This window comes from Bufo bufo, chromosome 8, assembly GCF_905171765.1.
Source record: "Bufo bufo chromosome 8, aBufBuf1.1, whole genome shotgun sequence".
NCBI lineage: Eukaryota > Metazoa > Chordata > Amphibia > Anura > Bufonidae > Bufo > Bufo bufo.
The window spans coordinates 159,439,548-159,463,728 of record NC_053396.1 but is presented as its reverse complement, the minus strand read 5'-3'; positions in this window follow the sequence as shown (position 1 = coordinate 159,463,728).

Sequence of the window (24,181 nt, the reverse complement as noted above, 5' to 3'; positions counted from 1 at the left end):
CAGCATGGGGAAAAGCGATCGCTAATAAATCTCTTGTCCACTTACAGAATCATTGTTTCCCGTCAGCAGAGCACTGTTCACACTGTACTTTCTGCTACCAGCAATGATTTAGCCGACCACATGAACAATTCTATTTCCCGATGAACAAAACTTACACCAGCAAATAATCGATAATAAAGGTTCCTAAGCTTGTAAGCGATTATCTGGCCAATGATCGTCAGTATATAGGGGCCTTTAAACACGGGCACATACCATTACGGGGAGACTGACAGTAGATTATTGCTGCCCTAATTAATCACTGTTCCTCATTATAATACTGATGACCATTTGCTATGCTTCTAATGAAGTCATCTCAGGAGATGTAGTAGGTTTGTCTATGATGCTGTCCAATATTGTTGTATTGCTGCAAGGCTATGCCAAAGGCTATGTACTGGTCAAATTCAGTTAGGAAGTCTGTTGTATTGCCAAGCTATGATAAAACATTTTAAGGTTAGCTCTATAAAGGGTTAAGTGAAAAATGGTCAAAATTATGCTTTTCATAATGACTGCTTTGAGAAGGGGCTTATTCTCATGTACACTGTATATTGTACATGATGACTATGTTGGTGGTATTGTTTGCGAGTCAGTAATTGGTTTGGTCCAGTTAACAATGTCCTTCTGAGTTTTTGGCTGCAGGTGCAAATGCTGCCAGTGAAAAAGTGGGGAAGCACCCAGATCCTAGAATCTGCCGCCTGACCACAGTACTTGCTAGCTTGTTCTGACCTAGCATTGACCAGTGTGACCATTCCGATGACCTTGCTAAGGTCCACCAACTTCCAACTTGTGAACACAGCAGTGACATGATAACCAGCTAGATGTCTACAGCCTGATCAGCTACATGTATCCTGTCCACCTTGCATCCTGCATATTCCATAGAACCAGCTACCAGCATCAACAGTCTACCGATTAGAAGTGGAACTAAAACAAGCCTTGTGTTGACTAAACAAGCCTCTGCTTAATGGTTGTAACATTTGAGAACCTGCATCCTAGGGGAAGATTGAAGTCCCACCAGGAGCTGGACTATCTCAAAACCCTATGTACTGTATATAGTAAAGTTGCACAAATCTTTCTTAAATAGTCCTGACTGTGTCGGGATGCACTGTTTAAAATAGGAGGAGAGTGTAGTGCCCTGGAACAGGGGTACGTTGAAGTCTGGGCATTTATGGACATATGCCCTTATTTTCCCCTATGCAGAGTCATCAACTCCTCACTTTGTTGCACTTTAAAGGGTTAATTTTTACTAATTTATACTGTTTAGTACTGTGTGACTGCATTTTATATGTTTGTGATATATATTCTCTTCATTTGCACTGTATTTGCACGGCACTGTGGAAAGGGTTACTGATATTGAGAGACTTTTGGGAATTTCTAGCTAATAATGAGAAGCTAGTAATTTTCCATAGTTACCATAAGGCCGAATGCACACGGCCCTGGAACACGGCCATGAGCGGTCCGTGGCATCCCGGCCTGGCATCCTGCTGAGAGCAGGAGCACACGCCATCATTGGTTGCTATGACGCCGTGCTCTTCATGCCGCCGATGCACTACAGTAATACACTTGTATAGATCATACGAGTGTATTACTGTAGTGGAGCGGCGGCATGAAGCGCACGGCATCATAGCAACCAATGACGCTGTGCGCCCCATGCTCTCAGCAGGATGCCAGGCCGGGATACCACGGACTAAGGGTTAGAGAAGAGTATATTTTGGAGGGAAAAAGCCAGACTTGTTTAATGCCAAAACCAGACAGACTGACCTTTTGGATGTCTTGTTTAGTTATGTTATTATGTCTGAAGGCTTGTTATTGTCTGGAAGAACTGCTTCGTCATTCCATTGACTAATATTGAAGTTTTAATCCAAGTCTATGAAAGACGAAAATTGTATCATTGTATCTGTTTGGGCTATGTGTCTTCACTCCACCCCTACCACTACAAGGTTTTAGTCACTTTATATTGCTGCTATATGTAACTACCTCAGCCATATTCGTGATTCTATATTGCATTTTATTCATTTTACTTGTGCTATATGTATTATCATTATTATTATTTATTTTTTTAATACCTTCTATGTCATGTATTTCATTTTTATAATAAACTACTTAGGTGTTCACCTACACTCAGGCGATTTTTATTTCTCTTTGTCATCTAGGCCCAGGTGGTGAGTGCTCAGCCTTAACCAATATTTTATTCTATACTCTTTTTCTTACTGGGTGGAAAAAAATTGAGTACTACCGTATATGCAAAATAACTTGGATGGCCCCCTTATACCTTCATTGTAGTGATCGGCCTTGTATGCAAAACTTCGCGCCGCCTCTTCTGTCTGTCGACGCACTGGAAGAGGAGCCATGTGCAAGACGGAGAGTGACCGTGCGTACGCACGCCCGAAAAAGGATGCGAGATTTGGCGTGTAAGCAAACGGGAGGAAAGGGAAGGCGAAATACCAGCCCTCCTCCACGGAATCCATATATAACTGTGCTAGAACAAGACTCTTGCCGGGACTGTTCGTATTTATTAGCTGCTCTACCAAATATCTTATTTGGCCGGCACCGCGATTCTAAAAGAGCCATACACTTACAAAATAAAGGTGGCTCATCGCAACACAACCTAGCAGGTGCATAAAGCAGTATGTAATCTACGTTTTTTTTAAGCATCTAGCTGTTACCATGTCGGTGCAGGAAGATAATGTGCAGCCTGACCTCAACAGGTCCCCCCACAGTAGCTGCTGCATCTAACAATGCCTTACTACTTTGGGGCACCCCTGGTTCCCACGATACTCTGGGAAGCCCATACTTTTAGAGACTTTAAAGAAAAGATTCTTGCTATATTCAGGTTGTACCCTGTACAGTAGAGCAACTAATGGAAATTCTGCTTGCGCAATGAAAGGAGCTGCCCTCAGAGAAGTGAAGTCCTGGCCAAGCTCCGAGAGGAAAACACTGGAACAGATAATTGAACGGCTCGCACCACCTTTGAACCCAAGACTGTGTCGGAGGTCAAGATGAAGTCCTTAGCAAGAAACAGCAATCTGGTGAGTCACTCAGAGACTTTGCATTGTCATTACAGGAAGCCCTCAGAGCTGTGGTACAGGTGGACCCCCATGAAATGAGGATAAGACGCTTAAGAAGCAATTCATGAAGGTGTTAGTACCGAAGCCATAAAAAGTCAGTTGAGGATGTTAGCGGCTCAGCATCCAAGTCCACTTTCCTAGACTTCAAGGAGTTAGCCATCAGTATTGTGGGGACAAATACACCATCAAAGCCTACTAGGCCTGTGGAACTATCTATGGATACGCCAGTTGCATCTCCAAAATGATATTCTATGGTCAAACAACTCCAGCCCCAGTTCCTGATGCAGTTGCCGCCTTGACAGAGCAAGTCAACTTTCTGACCAAAAGTCTGGAGAAAGTATGCAAAAAACTAGAAGAGTGGGAAAAACCTTTGCTGCTGGAGGATGAGACACCGGTATCAAGGAGACTCTTCCCTCCAGATTATAAAGAGACCTATCCCAAAAATTCTTGTGTACGCCCTCCTGACCGCTCCAGTGCTCGGAGAAGACCCACTTGCTCCTACTGTCACAAGCCAGGCCATACAGAAATGATGTGCTGGCAGTTAAAAGGCCAACCCTCGAGGTCAAGGACCGCCCCTCGGGAGGTGAATCAGTAGGTCCAAAATATCCTTGCTGCATCCCTAGATATGTAGGATCCCCTCCAGAAGGGGTTCTTTAAATAAATTGGGTTCCCTTTGTTGCTTTATTAGACACCGGGTCTCAAGTCACAACTATTAACATTCGCATTTGAGAAATACTGGGATCAGAACCAGTTAACACAACCGCCAGAATCCTGGCTGAGTCTTTATAGCCAGCAACGGCAAACGTGTGCCAGTGCATGGTTACTGGGAGACAACTCTCCTAGTAGGAGGAACTACACTACCCCAGCAAGGTATCATTGTTGTGCAGGTCAAGGAAGATCACAACCCTCCAGTAGTCCTAGGGATGAACGTCCTTAGGAATTGTTATGCTGAAATGCTATGTGTACCTCCGCACCTGCCTCCAAAAAAGCAATACAACAGACTATCTGTGTGTTAAGTGCGCAACAGAAATTTGCCAATGAGAAAAGAGAAATCTGCTGTGCCCGCATCCGAGGTAACCAACCAGTAATCCGTAAACCAAATACTGAAACACTCCTGTGGTGCCGAGCTGCTCTTGGGATCCAAGGCCAAGACTACCAGGCCCTGGTAGAACCCATCACGCTAGAAGACCATACTTTACAGTCCGAGCTGCAAGAAGCCTAGTGACTGTATCTCAAGGTAAAGTGCCTATTCGTCTTCTGAATTTAAGTGATCACAGTATAACTTTGAACAAGCACTGCCCTGTGGCTCAACTGCTACAAGTCACCTTCCAAGATGTTGATCAGCGTACCTGCAGCTATCACTGAACAATCTGCTCAGAAGCTAAATCCACAAAAACATCCTTCAGATACATTATGGTGGAAGGAACTCAACGTGGGGGATACCTCTACCCCTGAGGACCAAATTGAAGGAGTCTTAAAAGTTGTGCAAGAACATCATCAGGCCTTCAGTAAACACCCTACAGATTATGGTGAAGTCAGTGTAATCAAGCCCACCATCTCCACCGGTTCACATCCTCCAATCAAGGAAAGGTACCGGCCTATACCACTCATAATGTACCAATCTGTGAAGCAGATGATCCAAGAAATGAAGGATTCAAACATCATACAAGGCAACCATAGTCCATGGGCTGCACCTCTAGTCCTTGTCCGAAGGAAAGATGGTAACATTCGATTCTGCGTGGACTAAAGGAAGATTAACCAAATCACCCACAAGGATGCCTATCCTTTACCAAGAATCGAGGAGTCCCTGACAGCATTAGGGTCCTCAGCTTACTTCTCTACCCTGGATTCAACAAGTGGGCACTGGCAGGTACCTATGGCCCCCGAAGACCGTGAAAAAAAACACATTTACTACCCCTATGGGCCTATATGAATTTAACTACATGCCTTTCGGACTTTGCAATGCCCCTGGAACTTTTTAAAGACTAACGGAGCGATGTTTAGGCCACAAAAACTTTGAAACTGTCCTGCTATACCTGGATGATGTAATCATCTAGTCAAAATCCTATGAGGACCACTTGAAACATCTTGCAGAAGTTTTCCAAGTCCTCATCAAGCATGGGCTCAAGATCAAACCATCTAAGTGCTATCTACTAAAGTCAGAAGTCAAGTACCTGGGACATGTAGTCGGTGCTGAAGGTGTCAAGCTAGATCCAGAAAAGATAGCGGCAGTCTGGAATTGGCCTACTCCTACTACAGTAAAAGAGGTGAGAAGTATTCTTAGTTTTGCAGGATACTACAGACGTTTCAACCCTCACTTTGCTAAGATTGCTGAACCGATACAAGAGCTCCTGAGAGGGCATCCTAAAAAGTACCAGAAATCCCAGATATCGGTTGAATGGAATGAAGAAAGGGAAATCGCTTTCCAACTCCTGAAGAAGAAGTTGACAGAACCACCTATCTTGGGCTATCCGGATTATCAACAGCCATTCCATCTCTACACTGATGCTAGTCACAGAGGCCTGGGAGCTGTCCTGTCTCAAGTGTAAGAAGGTAAAGAAAGAGTAATTGCTTATGCTAGCAGATCTCTTAGAGGTGCTGAGAAAAATGACCAGAATTACAGTTCCTTCAAGTTAGAGTTCCTAGCACTTGCCTGGGCCTTCACTGAAAAATGTAAAGACTATCTCGCAGCAACCCCATTTGTGGCCTATACTGATAACAACCCACTGGCGCATCTCAATACAGCCAAGTTAGGAGCCTTAGAAGAAAGGTGGGCCTCACGTCTTGCCAACAACGACTTCACCATCAAGTACAGAACAGGCAAGTCAATGAAAATGCGGATGCCTTATCTCGCCTGCCTACCAAAGAAGATCCTACTGAACAGATAGACGTATGGGAAGAAGTGGTGATGCCTGCTTTTTACCGACATTTTGCCCAACAAGATGTCATCACCGTCGAAGGTAAAAAAGTTTCCCAATTCCAACAGCAGACAAATCCAAAATCCCAAGTTGAAAAATAAGGTTGGATCAAGTTGCAATCAGAAAGAAGAGTCTTAGGTGAACTACAAGACTTCTTCACCAGTGAAAGAACCCCAGAAAGAATCCACAGGAGAAATGCAGATCCAGAGTTACTCAAGCTATGGAGACACCGAAAACAACTCTTCATGCAAAATGTCTGGATGTTAATAAGAACCCTAGATTCAATCACCAACAATCGGCTATACCAGATCTTAATACCACGCCGAGATGCCAGAATCGTCCTCAAAATGTACCATGATAAATCAGGACACTTTGGGGTACAAAAAAACTGAGGCTACTATCCGCCGAAGATTTTATTGGATTGGAATGAGAGGAGATATCGAGAGTTGGTGTTGAGAATGTTCTACTTGTGCCATTGGAAGAAGTGAAAGGCATGACCAAAGAGCACCATTACATTACATCGTGAGCAAAACTCCTCTAGAAATAGTGGCCATTGACCATGTCAAGTTTGAACCAAGTCGCTCAGGGTATACCTAAGCCATGACAATAATGATCACTACACCAAATTTGTAGTAGCTGTACCTGTTAAATACTTGACAGCGAAAACCACCGCAAATTGTTTTCTGGAAAAACTGTTGCCCTATGGTTGCCCTGAAAATATTCTTACAGATTAAGGATCTGCCTTCGAGTCCTAATTGTTCCATGAACTGTGTTCACTTCACAATTGTCAGAAGAGCAGAAGAGGTTACCATCCTCAAGGTAATGGACTTTGTGAAAAAATGAATCAAACCTTAATTGAAATGTTGAGTGGCCAACTTTACTACCCCAATTGATGTATACTTACAACAATACCATCCATTGTTCTACTGGATATACTCCATATTATCTTATGTTTGGCCGCCAAGGAAAGTTGCCTGCAGATCACACCCTGGATGTGCAAGTTCCAGATTCAATGAATCCTCTACCACAAACTGATTGGGTGAGTGAACATCAAAAACGCCTAGCCGATGCCCAGGAAATTGTCCAAATCCGCATGGCAAATGCACGCAACAAACAACAGAATGACTATAACCAGTCTGCTAAAGCAGAACCTTTAGAAATTGGTAACCATGTGTGGCTGAGAAACAACCATCACACTAGCAAGCTGGATATCAAATGGGAAAGAGAACCCTACCTCATTACAGCTATTCCTAATGGTGAGAATGATGTCTATGAAATCACTAAGGAAAACAGAGCACCACAAATAGTGCATCGCAACCGTCTTAAGTTGTGTTTAAAAAGAGCTGTTCAAGAGGAAATTCCATCCACAGTGCAAGTGCCTGAAAAATCAGCTGAACCAGAAAGACCAATGCAGACCATTGAGAAATTGTTACTGGAATCAGATCCTCTACAGTGGTTCCTTATGCCGTGGCTTAACATTTCTGTATCCGCAAAGGCAATACAGTTTCACTTTAGCCAGAAGGCCTTACTCATGGAGGATCCTCGGAAATCCCTGATGTACCCAGAACTCTTGAACCAACGTCTATGGAGTCACTACCACTTCGGAGATCCGACCGGACTACTAAGGGACAACCGCCTGCCCGTTACAGAGACTTTCTGCAACCGCGGCCGAGAAGAAGACTTCCAGCCCTTTCCTACAATTTGACGCCACAGAGCCAGGTGAGAGACTTATTACTTTGATTGTTTTGTCTTACCTAAAGGAATCTCTACAAACCTGCTTCTACTTGTTTGTTGCAACGTTTAAGCTTTAACGTACCTGAGATATACTTTAACGTACCTGAGCCTCCGTGATTTTCCTCTTTTGACATTTTGCTCAGGGAACGGACTCATGCCCTGTGAACCTCCTGTAAGGTTTATTGTTGGATTTTATTATGGACTATCCTGGTTTTGACTGTTCGCTGTGCCAGGTCAGCGCCCCAGATCACCAGTCTTGAAGAAGAACGACGGCCCCTTGTCACCAAGATTATACTTTAGTGTATTTTTATAATGTGAATTTTCATGCTGTTTGTTATTCATATCTGTATGCCCGTTTTGCATGCTTTTCTCTTTTGTATCTTTCAGGATACTTCATCCAGAATGTGTCGAGGTCGACATATATTAAACAAAGGGGGTATGCAGCGTCCCACTAGCTTATGTGGGAACTACAAAAGCTTTTTGTCATCTTCTGTAATTTTATGCTGCATTGTACTACTGTATGAAATCTCTTTTTACCAGGCTGTCAGGTACACTACATGCATTTCACCACTAGATGGGGTAGCACCACAGTATACAGTATATAGTGCAGTTTAGGCCTGGTTAGGATGGTTGAGAGTTGAGAGGAGAAGTAGGAGGTGAAGGAGTGAGAGTGCAGCTGCTGGCTGTGTTTAATGTAAGGCCATTCAAGGGAAACAGAGAGGTTAAAGACACAAAGGACAACAGCCATTTATTCAAGCTTTAAGGACCTTTGGATTCAAGGTGAAGGACTTATCAGCTTCTGGCAGCCTCACTATTAAAGAGCTGGAGAAACAGAACCAGATTAAAGAGCTGAATCTCAGTGAGTACCTAACTTACTACCCTATCCTGACACATTACTACCAGCACAGCCTGTTAATGGGATTCATCACATCCAACTTGCATGTATACCAGAGACTGTTTTATTACTGGATGTAAACTATTATCAAGAACCTGGTTATAGTAAAGTTTATAGTTGGATTTAAACCTGCCTCATTCCTTTAACTTCATTCCACTACCATTCTCAACATACATTTTACACCACCAAGGTGCTGGCATCACGATAATACCTAAGTCAGGGGCCCAGCCGCACAAGCACCCATTCACCATTAAGGGCATCTCAATCACCACCTGGCCGGTGTCCCCTGTAATAGAGTGTGCCCCGGAGAATCCAGTGCTGTTCTCCCCTTCACTGCACTGCTGGCCCAGGGAGGCATCTGCTAAACCGTGAGTAACCGATGAACTGTATGTACATTCCTGCCAACCGTGAACCTCACATGTTCTACCCCTGCGGACTGGCACGCTGCATATATATACACACACACTACTACTACTACTGAGGGGGGGTGGGTTATACTACGGGGTGGAGAGCATTATATACATTACGTCTCTGAGCTGCACTAATATTACGGCCTCCGGACCATCCTGGTTATCAGTAATGCTAAATATCCACCTGATTGCTTCATTCACCAGTGTTGGTTCCCCACCTGGCTATTAAGAACTACACCCACTGACATCTCAGCAAACCGTTAAGTTCCATACCTACTGGTATCTCAGCAAACCATGAGTAACCACAAAACCTTTCCTCTGTATTTCAGCAACGCGTGAATTTTCACAGAATATATGTATAGTAATTCAGCAAACCGTGTATAACCGCGGAATATATGTCGAGTCAATTGACCATATTGCATTACTGTTTTCTTATGATGGCCCCACCAATATCAGGTCATCATTGAGCTATAATTGTCATTTATCGTATCGCAATTGATTCCTCAGCTGTCTCCTTTATACATGTCAAGGATTCCTTTTTGGATGTTGTTACAGGTACTACCAGTATACGCCTTGTCTCATTGATTATAGTATTGTATTGTATGTCTTGCTGACTCTCCTGTTATGTGTAGTCTGGCTGTAGGCCAGATTTTACCTCATTATTAATAAAAGGTATATTTTAATTGGGAAGGTGTTCTAGTGCATCATTATATACACTCACCTAAAGAATTATTAGGAACAGCTGTTCTATTTCTCATTAATGCAATTATCTAGTCAACCAATCACATGGCAGTTGCTTCAATGCATTTAGGGGTGTGGTCCTGGTTAAGACAATCTCCTGAACTCCAAACTGAATGTCAGAATGGGAGAGAAAGGTGATTTAAGCAATTTTGAGCGTAGCAAGGTTGTTGGTGCCAGACGGGCCGGTCTGAGTATTTCACAATCTGCTCAGTTACTGGGATATTCACGCACAACCATTTCTAGGGTTTACAAAGAATGGTGTGAAAAGGGAAAAACATCCAGTATGCGGCAGTCCTGTGGGCAAAAATGCCTTGTGGATGCTAGAGGTCAGAGGAGAATGGGCCGACTGATTCAAACTGATAGAAGAGCAACGTTGACTGAAATAACCACTCGTTACAACCGAGGTATGCAGCAAAGCATTTGTGAAGCCACAACACGCACAACCTTGAGGCGGATAGGCTTCAACAGCAGAAGACCCCACCGGGTAGCACTCATCTCCACTACAAATAGGAAAAAGAGGCTACAATTTGCACGAGCTCACCAAAATTGGACTGTTGAAGACTGGAAAAATGTTGCCTGGTCTGATGAGTCTCGATTTCTGTTGAGACATTCAAATGGTAGAGTCTGAATTTAGCGTAAACAGAATGAGAACATGTATCCATCCTCTGATGGCTACTTCCAGCAGGATAATACACCATGTCACAAAGCTCAAATCATTTCAAATTGGTTTCTTGAACATGACAATGAGTTCACTGTACTATAATGGCCCCCACAGTCACCAGATCTCAACCCAATAGAGCATCTTTGGGATGTGGTGGAACGGGAGCTTCGTGCCCTGGATGTGCATCCCTCAAATCTCCATCAACTGCAAGATGCTATCCTATCAATATGGGCCAACATTTCTAAAGAATGCTATCAGCACCTTGTTAAATCAATGCCACGTAGAATTAAGGCAGTTCTGAAGGCAAAAGGGGGTCCAACACCGTATTAGTATGGTGTTCCTAATAATTCTTTAGGTGAGTGTATATGTACTACTATATACTACCACTACAGGGGGGCATTATACTACAAGGGGAGAACATTATATATAATGTCACTACAGGAGGGTATTATACTAAAGGGGGAGAGCATTATATATATACACTACCACAACAATGGTGCATTATTAGTGTTTCGCGAGCACCAAAGTGCTTGTGTGCTCGGGTGCTCTGGCCGAACATATTGGTATGCTCGTGTGTTCTAACGAGCACAATGGAAGTCAATGGGAGAACCCCAGACACCCCCTGCTCGGAAGAGAAGAGAGTGTCTGGTTCATAAAAAAAAAGGTTATAAATTTATGGTAACCGCATCAAAAAAGTTTGGAAACAGCATTAAGAGGATAGCTGGATGCATCTTAGACTACATACAATAGACAACCACACAAAGGCTATATGCCAAAAGCCAGGTATGTGCAAGCCATCAATCTATCCATGAGACAGATAGCCAGCATACCTTACAATGGCAGCCTTGTGCACTATGAGATATTCCAAACCAGCTCTCATCTGACTGAGAACCAGTAAACCTCAAAGTTATTTTGCATCTTTTGGTTGGCTTGGGTGGACCCTGCACACCTAGATCAATATCATTAGGGCGACAAAAAGTTTTCTGATTGTCCTAACATAATATTCAATAACCTTTCTATACAGTTTTATCATTTAAAAACGAATTTGCATAAACATGGAAATATGGGAAAGACATGCAAATGAGCAGAATCTGCCTTGTTTTTCAGCTGTCATAAGACTATGAAAACTAATAGATGGCGCTATTGAGTTATGAACAGCGCCATATATTGGTTTCACAGTCTTATGACAAGAGTAGTGGGATGGACCAGAGGGATGGTCGCCCTCTATTTTTAGCATGATTGTCAACCTTGCTGGCAGGCTTAATGGCCGTAGCCCGTATGTCTGGGTCAGTCTCCCTGGATTGATCGGGTGTGAGGTGATGTGAGCTGTAGCGGCTCTACACACTATACTACCTGTCTGTCACACGCACCTACACCCGAGGTATCGAAAGTTACTATCAACGATACCTCGGGTGATAGATCCTGGGGACATCTCGTGGCCCCCACCTTACCGCGTGCCAAGTATATGGATATTGTCCTCACAGATTGAGCACTGGCATTGCCGAGGGGTATAGTGGTTGCTGCACCGGCTGAGTGAGTCTCGGGCTCAGCTGTGGGTGAGACACTGTACGTTGCGGGAGCCTCCCGTACCCCTCTATTCCATCCCCCGTCGTGTGTACCCATACTAACCCCAGGGACAGAGTGCTATTATTACTGGATGGTCTGGTGGTGGTTGCATTATCGGACGTTTTTTTCTGGTCTAAGTATAAGTGAGGGGTACTTGTATTTTGCAATTATACTGATTCCCGGAGTAAGGGAAGAAATCAACTCAATACTATAAAAGTCAAACTGGAATGGAGATGTGACTATCCGGGGGGATCGTACGCTATGGGTCCTATATTGTGGACATATTAACATTCTAATGAATATACCAACCCATGTAATCTGTTGCAACATATATTATTTCTATTAACGCTCCTCACTGTATTGAATCATACATTATTTTTAATATTGCTTCTGACTGTACCGAACGCACAAGTGAAATCCGCCCCTATACATCAAGGAAAGTCAGATACACTACCACCTGCCCACTGTTATCTCTATATTCTGAACACATATCTGGTAGGAGTGGATGCAGGAGTGAGGGTGGTGGGAAGGGGGCTTGTTTCGTGGCTTCTGTCTTGTGTGTCCACATGTCCCTTTGTCGCATAGAAAGACTAATTGACAGGCAACAGATCCTGGGGACATCTCGTGGCCCCTATCTTTTTGGGACGCTGAGATATCACCCGGGTATTGGGACAAGTAAGCATTTAATAAAATGCCGCCGAAATATAGCAGGAAGTCCGGGGGTGCCGGATCACCCAAAGCCGGGGCGGGAAGCAGCCCGCAGGCGAGAATGGATAAATATTTGAGATCACCAACATTAAAGTCCAGAGGAGGGAAAAAAAACACTGAGTCAGTGGAGGGTTTGGGCGAACCGCCGTACCCGCCGGATCGGCCAACCCCTAAACTGAGGGAACCCGGCACAGATAGATTAGACACTATAGATAATAAGTTGGTGAATATATTGGAAGTGGTCCAGACCACAAATGGATCAGTGACAGATATCTCCACTATAGTCAAGACCTTACAGACGGACATCACCCTAATTAGAGATGATATGAATAAAATCAGGTCGAGCATTAAACACGTAGAAACTGGATTGGCGGAGGTAAAAACAGAACAGACACATATGGCTAAGACAGTAGACGATTTAGAAAGGGAGAATAAGCACCTCAATCTGAAGCTGACAGATTTGGAGGATAGAGCTCGCAGGAATAACTTGAGGATTGTAGGTTTCCCCGAGGGAGTAGAGGGGGACAGTCCTGCTGGATTTTTACAAAAATGGCTAGTACAGGAATTGGGATCCGGAGGGGACTCGACCATGTTTTGCGTGGAACGAGCCCACAGGATACCCTTTAAAAAGCCTCCACCTGGCGGCCCCCCTCGCCCCTTCCTGATCAAAATACTATGTTCAGGCGACAGAGACTGGGTGCTACGGCGTAAGAGGGAGCTGCAGGAGATTGAATATAATGGGAACAAGATACAGATATATCCGGACTTCTCTAGAGACACGTAAAATAAGCGGAGGGAGTATTATGATATAAAGCAAAGACTGTGAAAGGCTAACATCAAATACTCCATGATGTACCCCGCTAAACTAAAAGTGGTCTATAGGGATACTGTGATGTTCTTTGTTAAAGCTACTGATGCCTTAGAATGGCTGGACTCTGTAGAAAAAGTGAACTAGAATTACGGCGTAAGAGGGAGCTGCAGGAGATTGAATATAATGGGAACAAGATACAGATATATCCGGACTTCTCTAGAGACACGTAAAATAAGCGGAGGGAGTATTATGATATAAAGCAAAGACTGTGAAAGGCTAACATCAAATACTCCATGATGTACCCCGCTAAACTAAAAGTGGTCTATAGGGATACTGTGATGTTCTTTGTTAAAGCTACTGATGCCTTAGAATGGCTGGACTCTGTAGAAAAAGTGAACTAGAATTTTGGTGTAGGTCGACAGGACAGCGATTGAGTGGAGGGGTGGGTGGGCGCCCAATAGCGGGCGGGCGGAATGTAAAAGGTTGACAAGGTGTTTTCCACCAGTGAACCAGGATGGGGGTATGGGGAAGGGGGAGGGATGGGTTGGGAACTGGCACGGCCACGGTTGTCATGAGGGGGCGGTGGACGACTCTTGATAGCTCTAAAACGTAATGAAAGATAAAGTCTTAACATGGAATATACGCGGTTTAGGGGATAGAACAAAACGGGTCATAGTCTTTGATCTGATTTCTCGACACCTCCCCGCAATAGTAGCACTATTGGAAACACATGCACCACCAGAAACCCCTGATTACTTAATAAAGAAATGGGCGGGTCATCAGTTCCACTCCAGATTCTCGTCATACTCCCGCGGGATTAGCGTATACGTCCATCGGAATGTTGACTATGTCCTGTTAGAACAGGTGATTGACACAGACGGGAGATTCATCTTCCTCTACGCCCGATGGAATGGAAAGAAGTGCATCTTAGCCTTCATATACATTCCTCCCCCATTCGCTATGGCAGTCCTGAATCAGTTGGCTATGTTCATGTATAGTAGAGAGCGGTGCCCAGTGTTAGTAGCCGGGGACTTTAATTGTGTCCTAGACCCCGAACTAGATAGAATATCCACTGCCGGAAAATATAATCAGGGAAAACACTCACTACTCCGAGGGTTCTGTGAGGAAACAGGGCTAAATGACGTCTGGCGATGGCTGTATGGTAATAAGCAGGTGTTTTCATGCTTTAGTAAAACATATAATGCCATGTCCAGAATTGATATTGCCCTGGCCAATAGCGAGATGATCGCTTTAACCGTGAAAATGAAATATGAAATTCACGGAATCTCGGATCATTCACCGATCCTACTAGCCATCAAGATAGGGGGATACCCTGTCACTATAAGACCTTTCAGATTGAATGCCCATTGGTTAACTATTATAAAATACTCAGAGAGGATAAATAAGGATCTTGCCTATTTTTGGCGAGAAAACATCTGGACAACGCACACCCACTTCGTGTGGGATGCAATGAAGGCATATCTTCGCGGGCTGTACTATGGTATAATAAAAAAAAAAGAACAGAGTTTTTTAAAGAGGAAAAAAGCTTAGAAGCAAATGTTAAATACCTGGAAGTTATGATTAGAACAAACAACGATGAGAATATGCGGGCCAAATTAAAAACAGCTAACGATCACTATATAAATTACATGACGAAAAAGGCACAGAACAAACTGTTCTTCCAAGGATATGAGCATTTTAGCGAGGGGGGAACCCCAGGTAAACTGCTAGTCTCCATAATATCTAACCAAAAGGCTTCCCAAAAGATCTGACAAATTCAAACATGTGATGGCCGTAAATTGGAAAAAGCAGCGGAAATTGAGGGAGAATTTGTAAAATACTTCAACAACCTTTATCGTTCTGAACTAGACGACACAGGGACTAACATAGGAGACTTCTTGCAACAAATTAGGATTCCTGCACTGTCCGAACCGGACTCGGCGCTCCTGAACTCCCCCATCTTATTAGGGGAGTTGCAGGAGGTCATAAAGGGAATTCAGGGCTCTTCAGTCCCCGGACCGGATGGGCTCCCGTTTGGCATATATAAGAGCCACGCAGAGATCCTTCTACCTGGGCTGCTGCAGGTATTGAATGAATAATGTATCATTGGGAAATTGCCCCGTCTTTAATGGAGGCAACCATCACACTGATTCTGAAGAAAGGGAAGGATGGAAGTAAAGTTGAGGCCTATCGTCCTATATCACTGCTTAACGCAGATTATAAGATAATTGCCAAAGTCCTCGCAAATAGGCTAAAAAAGGTAATAACGGGTATAGTTCATACAGATCAGACGCGGTTTATCCCCGGGCGACAAATCCAGACAAATATACGGAGGACCTTCCTGAACGTGCAGACGGGAGGGGGAGAGGACCGCTCTATCCTGTCTTTGGATGCCGCCAAGGCCTTTGACAGGGTGGAGTGGTCCTTTCTCTGGCAGACCATGTACAGGATGAACTTGGGCCCAAAGTTTATTGGATGGGTGAAAATGCTATATAACGGCCCAGTGGCTAGAATTAATATCAACGGGGTGATTTCCCCTGCTATTTGCTTGCAGCGCGGTACCCGTCAGGGCTGCCCCCTTTCCCCACTCCTCTTTGCAATCTTCATGGAACCCCTGGCGTGCAGGATTAGAGATGATGAGGGTATTGTGGGATTCGGCGGAAGGGGGGCGGGGGATAAGATCAGTTTATACGCGGACGATGTATTGCTGTATTTAAATGACGGGTGGAGAATTGTTCCACGTGTTATGCTAACAATAAATGAGTTTGGCCGGGTGGTCGGGTACGAAATAAACTGGTCGAAATCCGTCCTCTTCCCTCTGAATCGTGCACCCCCACAAGATGACCTAAAAGTAAAAATTATTTCCCCACTAGATCATTTGGAATATTTAGGGATAAAGATTGGTAGTTCAATTAGGGATTATAAGAAGTTAAATATCATTCCCTTAGTAAACAAAATAAAGGAGAAGGTTAGGGTTTGGCAGAAACTCCTGCTCTCACAGATCAATAGAATCGCACTGATCAAAATGATTTTGTTGCCCTGGATACTGTACGTGGTTGGCCCCTGCCCCGTTTGGATCGAGGATGATGTCTTCAATTGGATTGATAGACTGATCAACGACCTGATATGGGGCAGAAAAAGGGTCCGTATCAAGTTACAGTATCTTTGCTTGGCCGAAATAGACGGCGGCCTTGGTCTCCCATATTTTCAAGGCTACTACTTATGTTCACAATTGCAATGGTGCATTAACGCTGGGGATGGTCTATTGATACCTTATCTCACTAGACAACAGAAGCGCCCAATACAGAATATATTTTGTATACTGGAGATCGGTCTCTTGGGTCACTACGAATATATTTGCCCTATAGGTTTAATGCTACAGAAAGTATGGAACAAAATAAAAGCTATTCTGCAGGTTACATACGCCCAGGAGTTTACCCCGTTATGGGACAACCCCTTTCTAACTGAGTTTTCTTCGGTAAATGACAATAATTACTGGACCCGGAGAGGGATCACGATGCTTTCACATATATGCACTGTGGGTAAATTGAAACCTATAGGGGAAATATTTCACGAGACACCAATTACTGTACTAAAACACTATAGATATGCTCAACTTAAGCATGCATTTGTATATACACGAAACAAAATCTCGCAAACACCAGTCACACATACACTATTAGACTTCTGCTACACCTCTCTTGGGAAAAAAGTTAGGGTTTCACAAATCTATAGTAAATTTAAAAGTGTTGGTAAATGGGAAGCGGACATAGGGGAATGTAACCCACTTCAATGGCGGGAGATATATCAAAACATTAAGAAGGCCTCTCTCTCACGCCAACACCGATTGACACAATTTAAAATAGTACACCGGCTATACCTCACTCTGGGTCAATTATCCAAAATGTACGAAAAAAGGAAAAAGGAAAGAATTTTTTTTGTCTGAAATGTTCTTTCCCTGATGCTGGATATGTTCATATGCTGTGGAGCTGCCCGGTTATTAAGACTTTCTGGCATAACATATTTAGGGCATGAGGGCAATAACTGAAAATAGGCCCCCTTTCACTATTGAACTAGCCATACTTGGGCTCCTCCCCCCTGAGTTCAAACACAAAGCACCAAAAAGTGAACAGATCTTCTGGTTGAAGGGACTACTATTGACCAAGGTACTAATCCTCAGGAATTGGGTGATGGACAGGGCCCCTACTTTACAAGAGTGGGAAAGATTAACGCATAGAGTTAAAGAGATTGAGTATATTAAATGTAAAGGGGAGAAACATCGGACATAGTTGGAAATTATACGGCTGGAGTGGAACGGAAAATTGCAGAGTGAATATTCACAATTACATTGATAACCGTTAGGAGATGCCCATGTGCTAGCATCCGCGTACACAGGGTGAATATGGTATGATGCACAGCGTACCTCTGCGCTCGCGACAGCCGTGGCCCGGCCTGGGAAGGGGGGGGAAGGCGAATGTTTTTTTTTTATATGGGACAAGGGAGACTAGCACCCATCTGGGGGCATTTATTACTTTTTATATGCTGACCGGCCTATCAGGCCATTGTGCCATGCTAGAATCTTGTTAGTATGTATATAACTGGGATCACACATTTGGATATGTAAAATGTATATGTACTATGCTCCTCCCTTTTTATATATATGTATAAAAGTTTTTGTTTAGAGAAAATCAATAAAGATATATAAAAAAAAACACATGTGGAATTATATACATAACAAAAAAGTGTGAAACAACTGAAAATATGTCATATTCTAGGTTCTTCAAAGTAACCACCTTTTGCTTAGATTACTGCTTTGCACACTCTTGGCATTCTCTTGATGAGCTTCAAGAGGTAGTCCCCTGAAATGGTTTTCACTTCACAGGTGTGCCCTGTCAGGTTTAATAAGTGGGATTTCTTGCCTTATAAATGGGGTTGGGACCATCAGTTGCGTTGAGGAGAAGTCAGGTGGATACACAGCTGATAGTCCTACTGAATAGACTGTTAGAATTGGTATTATGGCAAGAAAAAAGCAGCTAAGTAAAGAAAAACGAGTGGCCATCATTACTTTAAGAAATGAAGGTCAGTCAGCCGGAAAAATTGGGAAAACTTTGAAAGTAAGGGCTATTTGACCATGAAAGAGAGTGATGGGGTGCTGCGCCAGATGACCTGGCCTCCACAGTCACCGGACCTGAACCCAATCGAGATGGTTTGGGGTAAGCTGGACCGCAGAGTGAAGGCAAAAGGGCCAACAAGTCTAAGCATCTCTGGGAACTCCTTCAAGACTGTTGGAAGACCATTTCAGGGGACTACCTCTTGAAGCTCATCAAGAGAATACCAAGAGTGTGCAAAGCAGTAATCAAAGCAAAAGGTGGCTACTTTGAAGAACCTAGAATATGACATATTTTCAGTTGTTTGACACTTGTTTGTTATGTATATAATTCCACCTGTGTTAATTCATAGTTTTGATGCCTTCATAGTCATGAAAATAAAGAAAACTCTTTGAATGAGAAGGTGTGTCCAAACTTTTGGTCTGTACTGTATGTGTGGCAAACTCTGCAGAGACAAAACGGTAGCTAAAAGAAGTTGTCAAGGTGGTCTGATCTCTGAATGTAGAAGATGTGGAAAGAGAACATCTTCATCAGAGAACACACCACTGGAAATAAGAGATATGAATTGCTCTGGCAAGAGAGTCAGACTCACATATGCACTGTGGGTTCTAACCCCAGGCTAGGGTCATGTAATGTAGGCATGTAAACCTGGAAGTGGTTACCGCAAAGGATCCTGGTGCAACCCGGATAACACCTTTAAAAGGGAGGGGAGAGAAAGAACTAAAATTTGTTAAAAAATGTAAAAAAAAGTCCTAGGAGACTTCAGTGTATCATATGCCAATTTTGGAGCACATTTGATTTGCATAGAATAGATTTAAATTATTTGAAAATTCGATGAATTGGATACCAAACTAATTTCAAAAAGTTTGCTCATCTATACAGTGCTTCTAAATTCATGAATTAATACTGCACTTAATAATGGCCTCTATTAAAGCAGATTGTCCCATAAAAAATATTCTACAGTTTTTAAACCAGCACCTTGATCTAAATACTTTTGTAACTGCATGTAATAAAAAATTTAGCATAGCCACTGAGCTATTCAATAAAATGTATCTGTATAGCGCCACCTGCTGTTTTTTTTTCTTATTTCTTTGACCTGCTCGCTGAGATGGCCGCACATGCTCAGTTTCATCCTTTAACTGCCTCCTGAGCTGTGATAGGGAGAGCATGGACACACACCCTTATCTGCAGCAGAAAATACACTCCCCTCGAGCTGCCAGCTTTATATAAATCTAGCAGAACAATGAATGTGGAGATCTCTGGATCCATGGGATATACAGAGCTGGTTCTAGCTTTGTTAGAAATAAATTGTCATGTACTATAAGATGTCTGATTTTCATTTTTTACATTAGTCATGGGAGAACCCCTTTAAATAGTTAAAGCCTTGGAAGGAAATACCAAAAATATCTTCAGGGTAAAGAGAAGTACATTTTTTATAGATGAACTACTTCTATGACTATGAATGATTAGATTAGCCTGATCAGCCATAGTAAGGATATTTTAGGAATGCTGACAATAGCGTGTACAGCACACGTGAAGAAATATGCCCAGCTTCACATATATGACACTTTTATGTAGTGTGAGCTTCTATATAAGCCATAATTTCTTATGAAAGGGACTTAGATGACCTGTATAGATTAGAAGAAAATACATAAATTCTGAATGCATAACCTGCCTTGACTTTGCTTGGAAATCATTTTCTATTCCCAGTATAGATTTGCATACAGAAGGTCTAGATGGAACGATAGATTTTCTCCCATTTTATTACATTCTCATAATGTGATTGCTGTTCTGTATGCATGAGGGAAACATTGTTCTTCTTCCTTCTAAATTGTGTACATTTGTTTTATTCGCGTGGATGACAGCTTTCCTTTAGATACGAATGCATCACATTTGGCAACAATATGTGAGAAATATTAACACAGGATCTACACTATCTATATACTTAGCTTTTTTATTTTAATATGCATATATCTCTGCATTTTGGTTTATGACTTTTGTTCCTAACATCCACCTCTAGTTGATTTTCTACAGAAATAAAATAAAAAAAAGTCCTTTAGTGTTCATCAAAAAAATTTAAACTCAGTTATGATCTGTTGAACATCCAAAGCCTACAGCTGTACTACTGAGATATTCTGACAGTATTTTCTATTTTGGTTCAACATGCTTAAAAGTTGCAGTCTTTCTATGTGATGGCATGGCACTCATGGTGGTTACAGTCTCTTATATGCCCAATCTTTGTAGCTATGTACAGTCGATATACACTATCAATTCCAAAGGGGATCTCCCTGTTTCAGGGGCATTGTTATAGGCTTCTCCCTATTAGCCTGTTTATCGGCACTGCAGCTGTTGCATCTCATCTGTAGGTCATCTTCTGCTAAGTCCTTTATAGTCATTGTATTTCCATACAATGAAATTCATTTTGTAACTCAAAAGGTATAGCTGGCAGCAGAAAAAAATATAATTGAAAACAAAATCATGAACTCTAACCATAACGATAGATATTATTCAATCTGAAGAGAAACCGGAGTATACGATAGATATTTTAGGTGCATAATTATATAAAGTGCTTACCGTAAATATCACTCCTATACTATCACAATGTAATAATAAATCATATGCAAATAATTCATTACAAAAAGGTCACTGTGCCAATCATATAAATCTTATTTTATTAAAGATAAACCCACAGTAATAACAGATACCACTGCCCTCGGAAGAAACTGTTACTCAATCGTTTTGTTCTTGCTTTCAGAACCCCATACCTTTTCCCTGATAGTAACGAAGTAAAAAAAAAATCATGACCTGGATGTCCATAATCATACCATTCTCTCTACTATAAAGATGACTAGTGTACACCGATAATGATGGACGAACATCGGCCGGGACGGTTCGCGAACGCGATTGCGATCAAATGTTCGCGAACCGCAAGTTTGCGGCGGGCCCCATTCACTTTAATGGCAGGCGAACCTGAAAAACCTTCAGCTCATATTTGCAGCCTCCAAATACTTAGTAGAAGTGTACAAATAGTCCCACAGCATGGACAGTGACATACTAGAGGGGGATCAATGACAAAAATTCCAACAAAAAATATGTATCTTAATCAGGCGACATTTTTATGCGCCTTAAAGGGAAATTCTCTGAAATGTGCCCGGTTGGAGCCTAGAAAAATGTTATTTTAGGCCACAGGAGTACGGGCCTTAAAAATTAGGCATTCACCTGACATTAAATAAATTGTGATTATGTGGCTCGAGGTACATTATGAGGTCACTGAATAACAATCTTACTGTAGCCCCCTTTTTTTCACTTTTTTTTGGGGGGCAACTGGTATATCACACCAGTAGAAATTATTTGTTCCAATGTCATTTGTCACTATCTGTAACCTAGGTTACGCAGCAAAACCGCAAGCCAATGCTGCACTACCGAAATGCACTATATAGAAAGTATATTATTGGTATATAACACCCCTGCCTCAATCAGTTTTTTTGGGGGACAACTGGTATATCACACCAGTGTAAATTATTTGTTCCAATAGCATTTGTCCCTCTGTGTGGCTGCGGTAATGCAGCCGAACCGCACACAACTGCTGCACAATACAAATGCACTATAATATACTTTCTATGTTAGAACCGCTCAGTAAGTCACACCTATCGATAGCACACCTATACCATTCCTTAAAAGGACTTTTGTGGCCCTATTAGCTAGTGTTTGGTGTCCCTAACAGCCTGTCCCTGATCCACAAAGCAACCTCTCCCTACACTGGCAAAAGACTGAATGTAAAATGGCTGCCAGATGGGGTCCTGTAATAGCGTGGGGGTGTGTCCATGTGCTGAAACTTCTCAATTGGCTGTCCTGTACCACCTGATGGATGTGTCATGGGTCAAAGTTCTTCAAAATCTAAAAGAATATTGCGCCGGTGGACATCTCCATATGTTTGTCCGTTCGGCGAACCGCCAATGAGCAAAGTTCGCCGCGAAACGACCGCCGGGCAAACCGCAAGGCTATCTCTATACACCGAATCCAAACTTGGTAATGCTGTCCTCACCATTCTCTGCGCGGTCTTAACTACTCCTGAAAAATCTCACCTATTTTCCACAGTGGCATTGCCATACCAAACTGTATAGGAGAGAATACTTACACTTCATTAGAAATTAAAAGGATTTTCTGAGATTTAAATACTGATGACCTATCCTCGGGACCCCCGCCAATCAGCTGTTTGAGAAAACACCTGTGCTCCTGTGAGCGCTGCGCCCTTCTCCGTGCTCACCAAGCACAGCATCGTAAATTATATAGTGGCTGTGCTTGGTATCACAGCTCAGCCCCATTTATTTCAATGGGGCTGAGCTGTGACCGATGAACGTGTCGTCAACTGGTCATCCAGTTTTATAGGCACAAATCTGCTGATTGATACCCTTTAATATAGAAATGACAATTGTGGAATAATCAGTAATGACTATGTGTTTGTTTATATTTAATAAAGGTAAATAAAATACAAATGGATACAAACACATAACACACAAATAGAAACAAACCTACCCCATCATATTGACGTGAAATGGGTTTTAAAATCAGAGAGGCTATTGGAAAACAAATGACCAAAGACTGACTTAAATATATATTGATGGAAGGACACTAATGGAAATGACGTGATTTAGTCTTGATTTGGTGGACAGCTTAATGGGGTCTGTGTTGGATTTCCAATTACTGTTTTGTATTTGAGAATTGTGTAGGGGAAATAATTCAAAAGTGACTGGAGATTTAATTGCCTATTATTTTCTAAAGCTCTTCTCCTGTGATCAATAAACTCCATCTTCTTTTCTCATTTTAGAATGGTTAGAAAACTCATTAACAATAGATTTAGGCTACTTTCACTCTAGCGTTGTTACTGGATCCGGCAGGGTTCAGCAAAAACACTTTCGTTACTGATAATACAACCATCTGCATCCGTTACGAACGGATCTGGTTGTATTATCTTTAACATTGCCAAGACGGATCCGTCATGAACACCATTGAAAGTCAATGGAGGACGGATCAGTTTTCTATCGTGTCAGAGAAAACTGATCCGTCCCCATTGACTTGCATTGGGGATCATGCCGGATCCGTCTTGCTCTGCATCCCAGGACTGAAAGCGAACTACAACATGCTGCGGTTTGCTCTCCGATATGGGAACGCATCTAAACGGAACAGAATGCATTTTGGAGCTTTCCGTTCTGTTCAGTTCAGTTTTGTCCCCATTAACAATGAATAGGGACAAAACTGAAGGGCTTTTTTTCCGGTATTGAGCCCCTATGACAGATCTAAATACCGGAAAGTAGAAACGCTAGTGTGAAAGTAGCCTTAAAGATGGAGATGCGGCTTGTCTATTATATAGAGGGTTAAATTAGACAATAATCCCCAAGATCTGCAAGTCATCAAAGGGGTTATCTCACAAAAAGTATTACTATGCAATGAATTTGGCATTTCAAATGAAGTATTACTCCAATATGCATGCAATAAAAATACAGTTAGGTTTTATGCACATTTTCCTC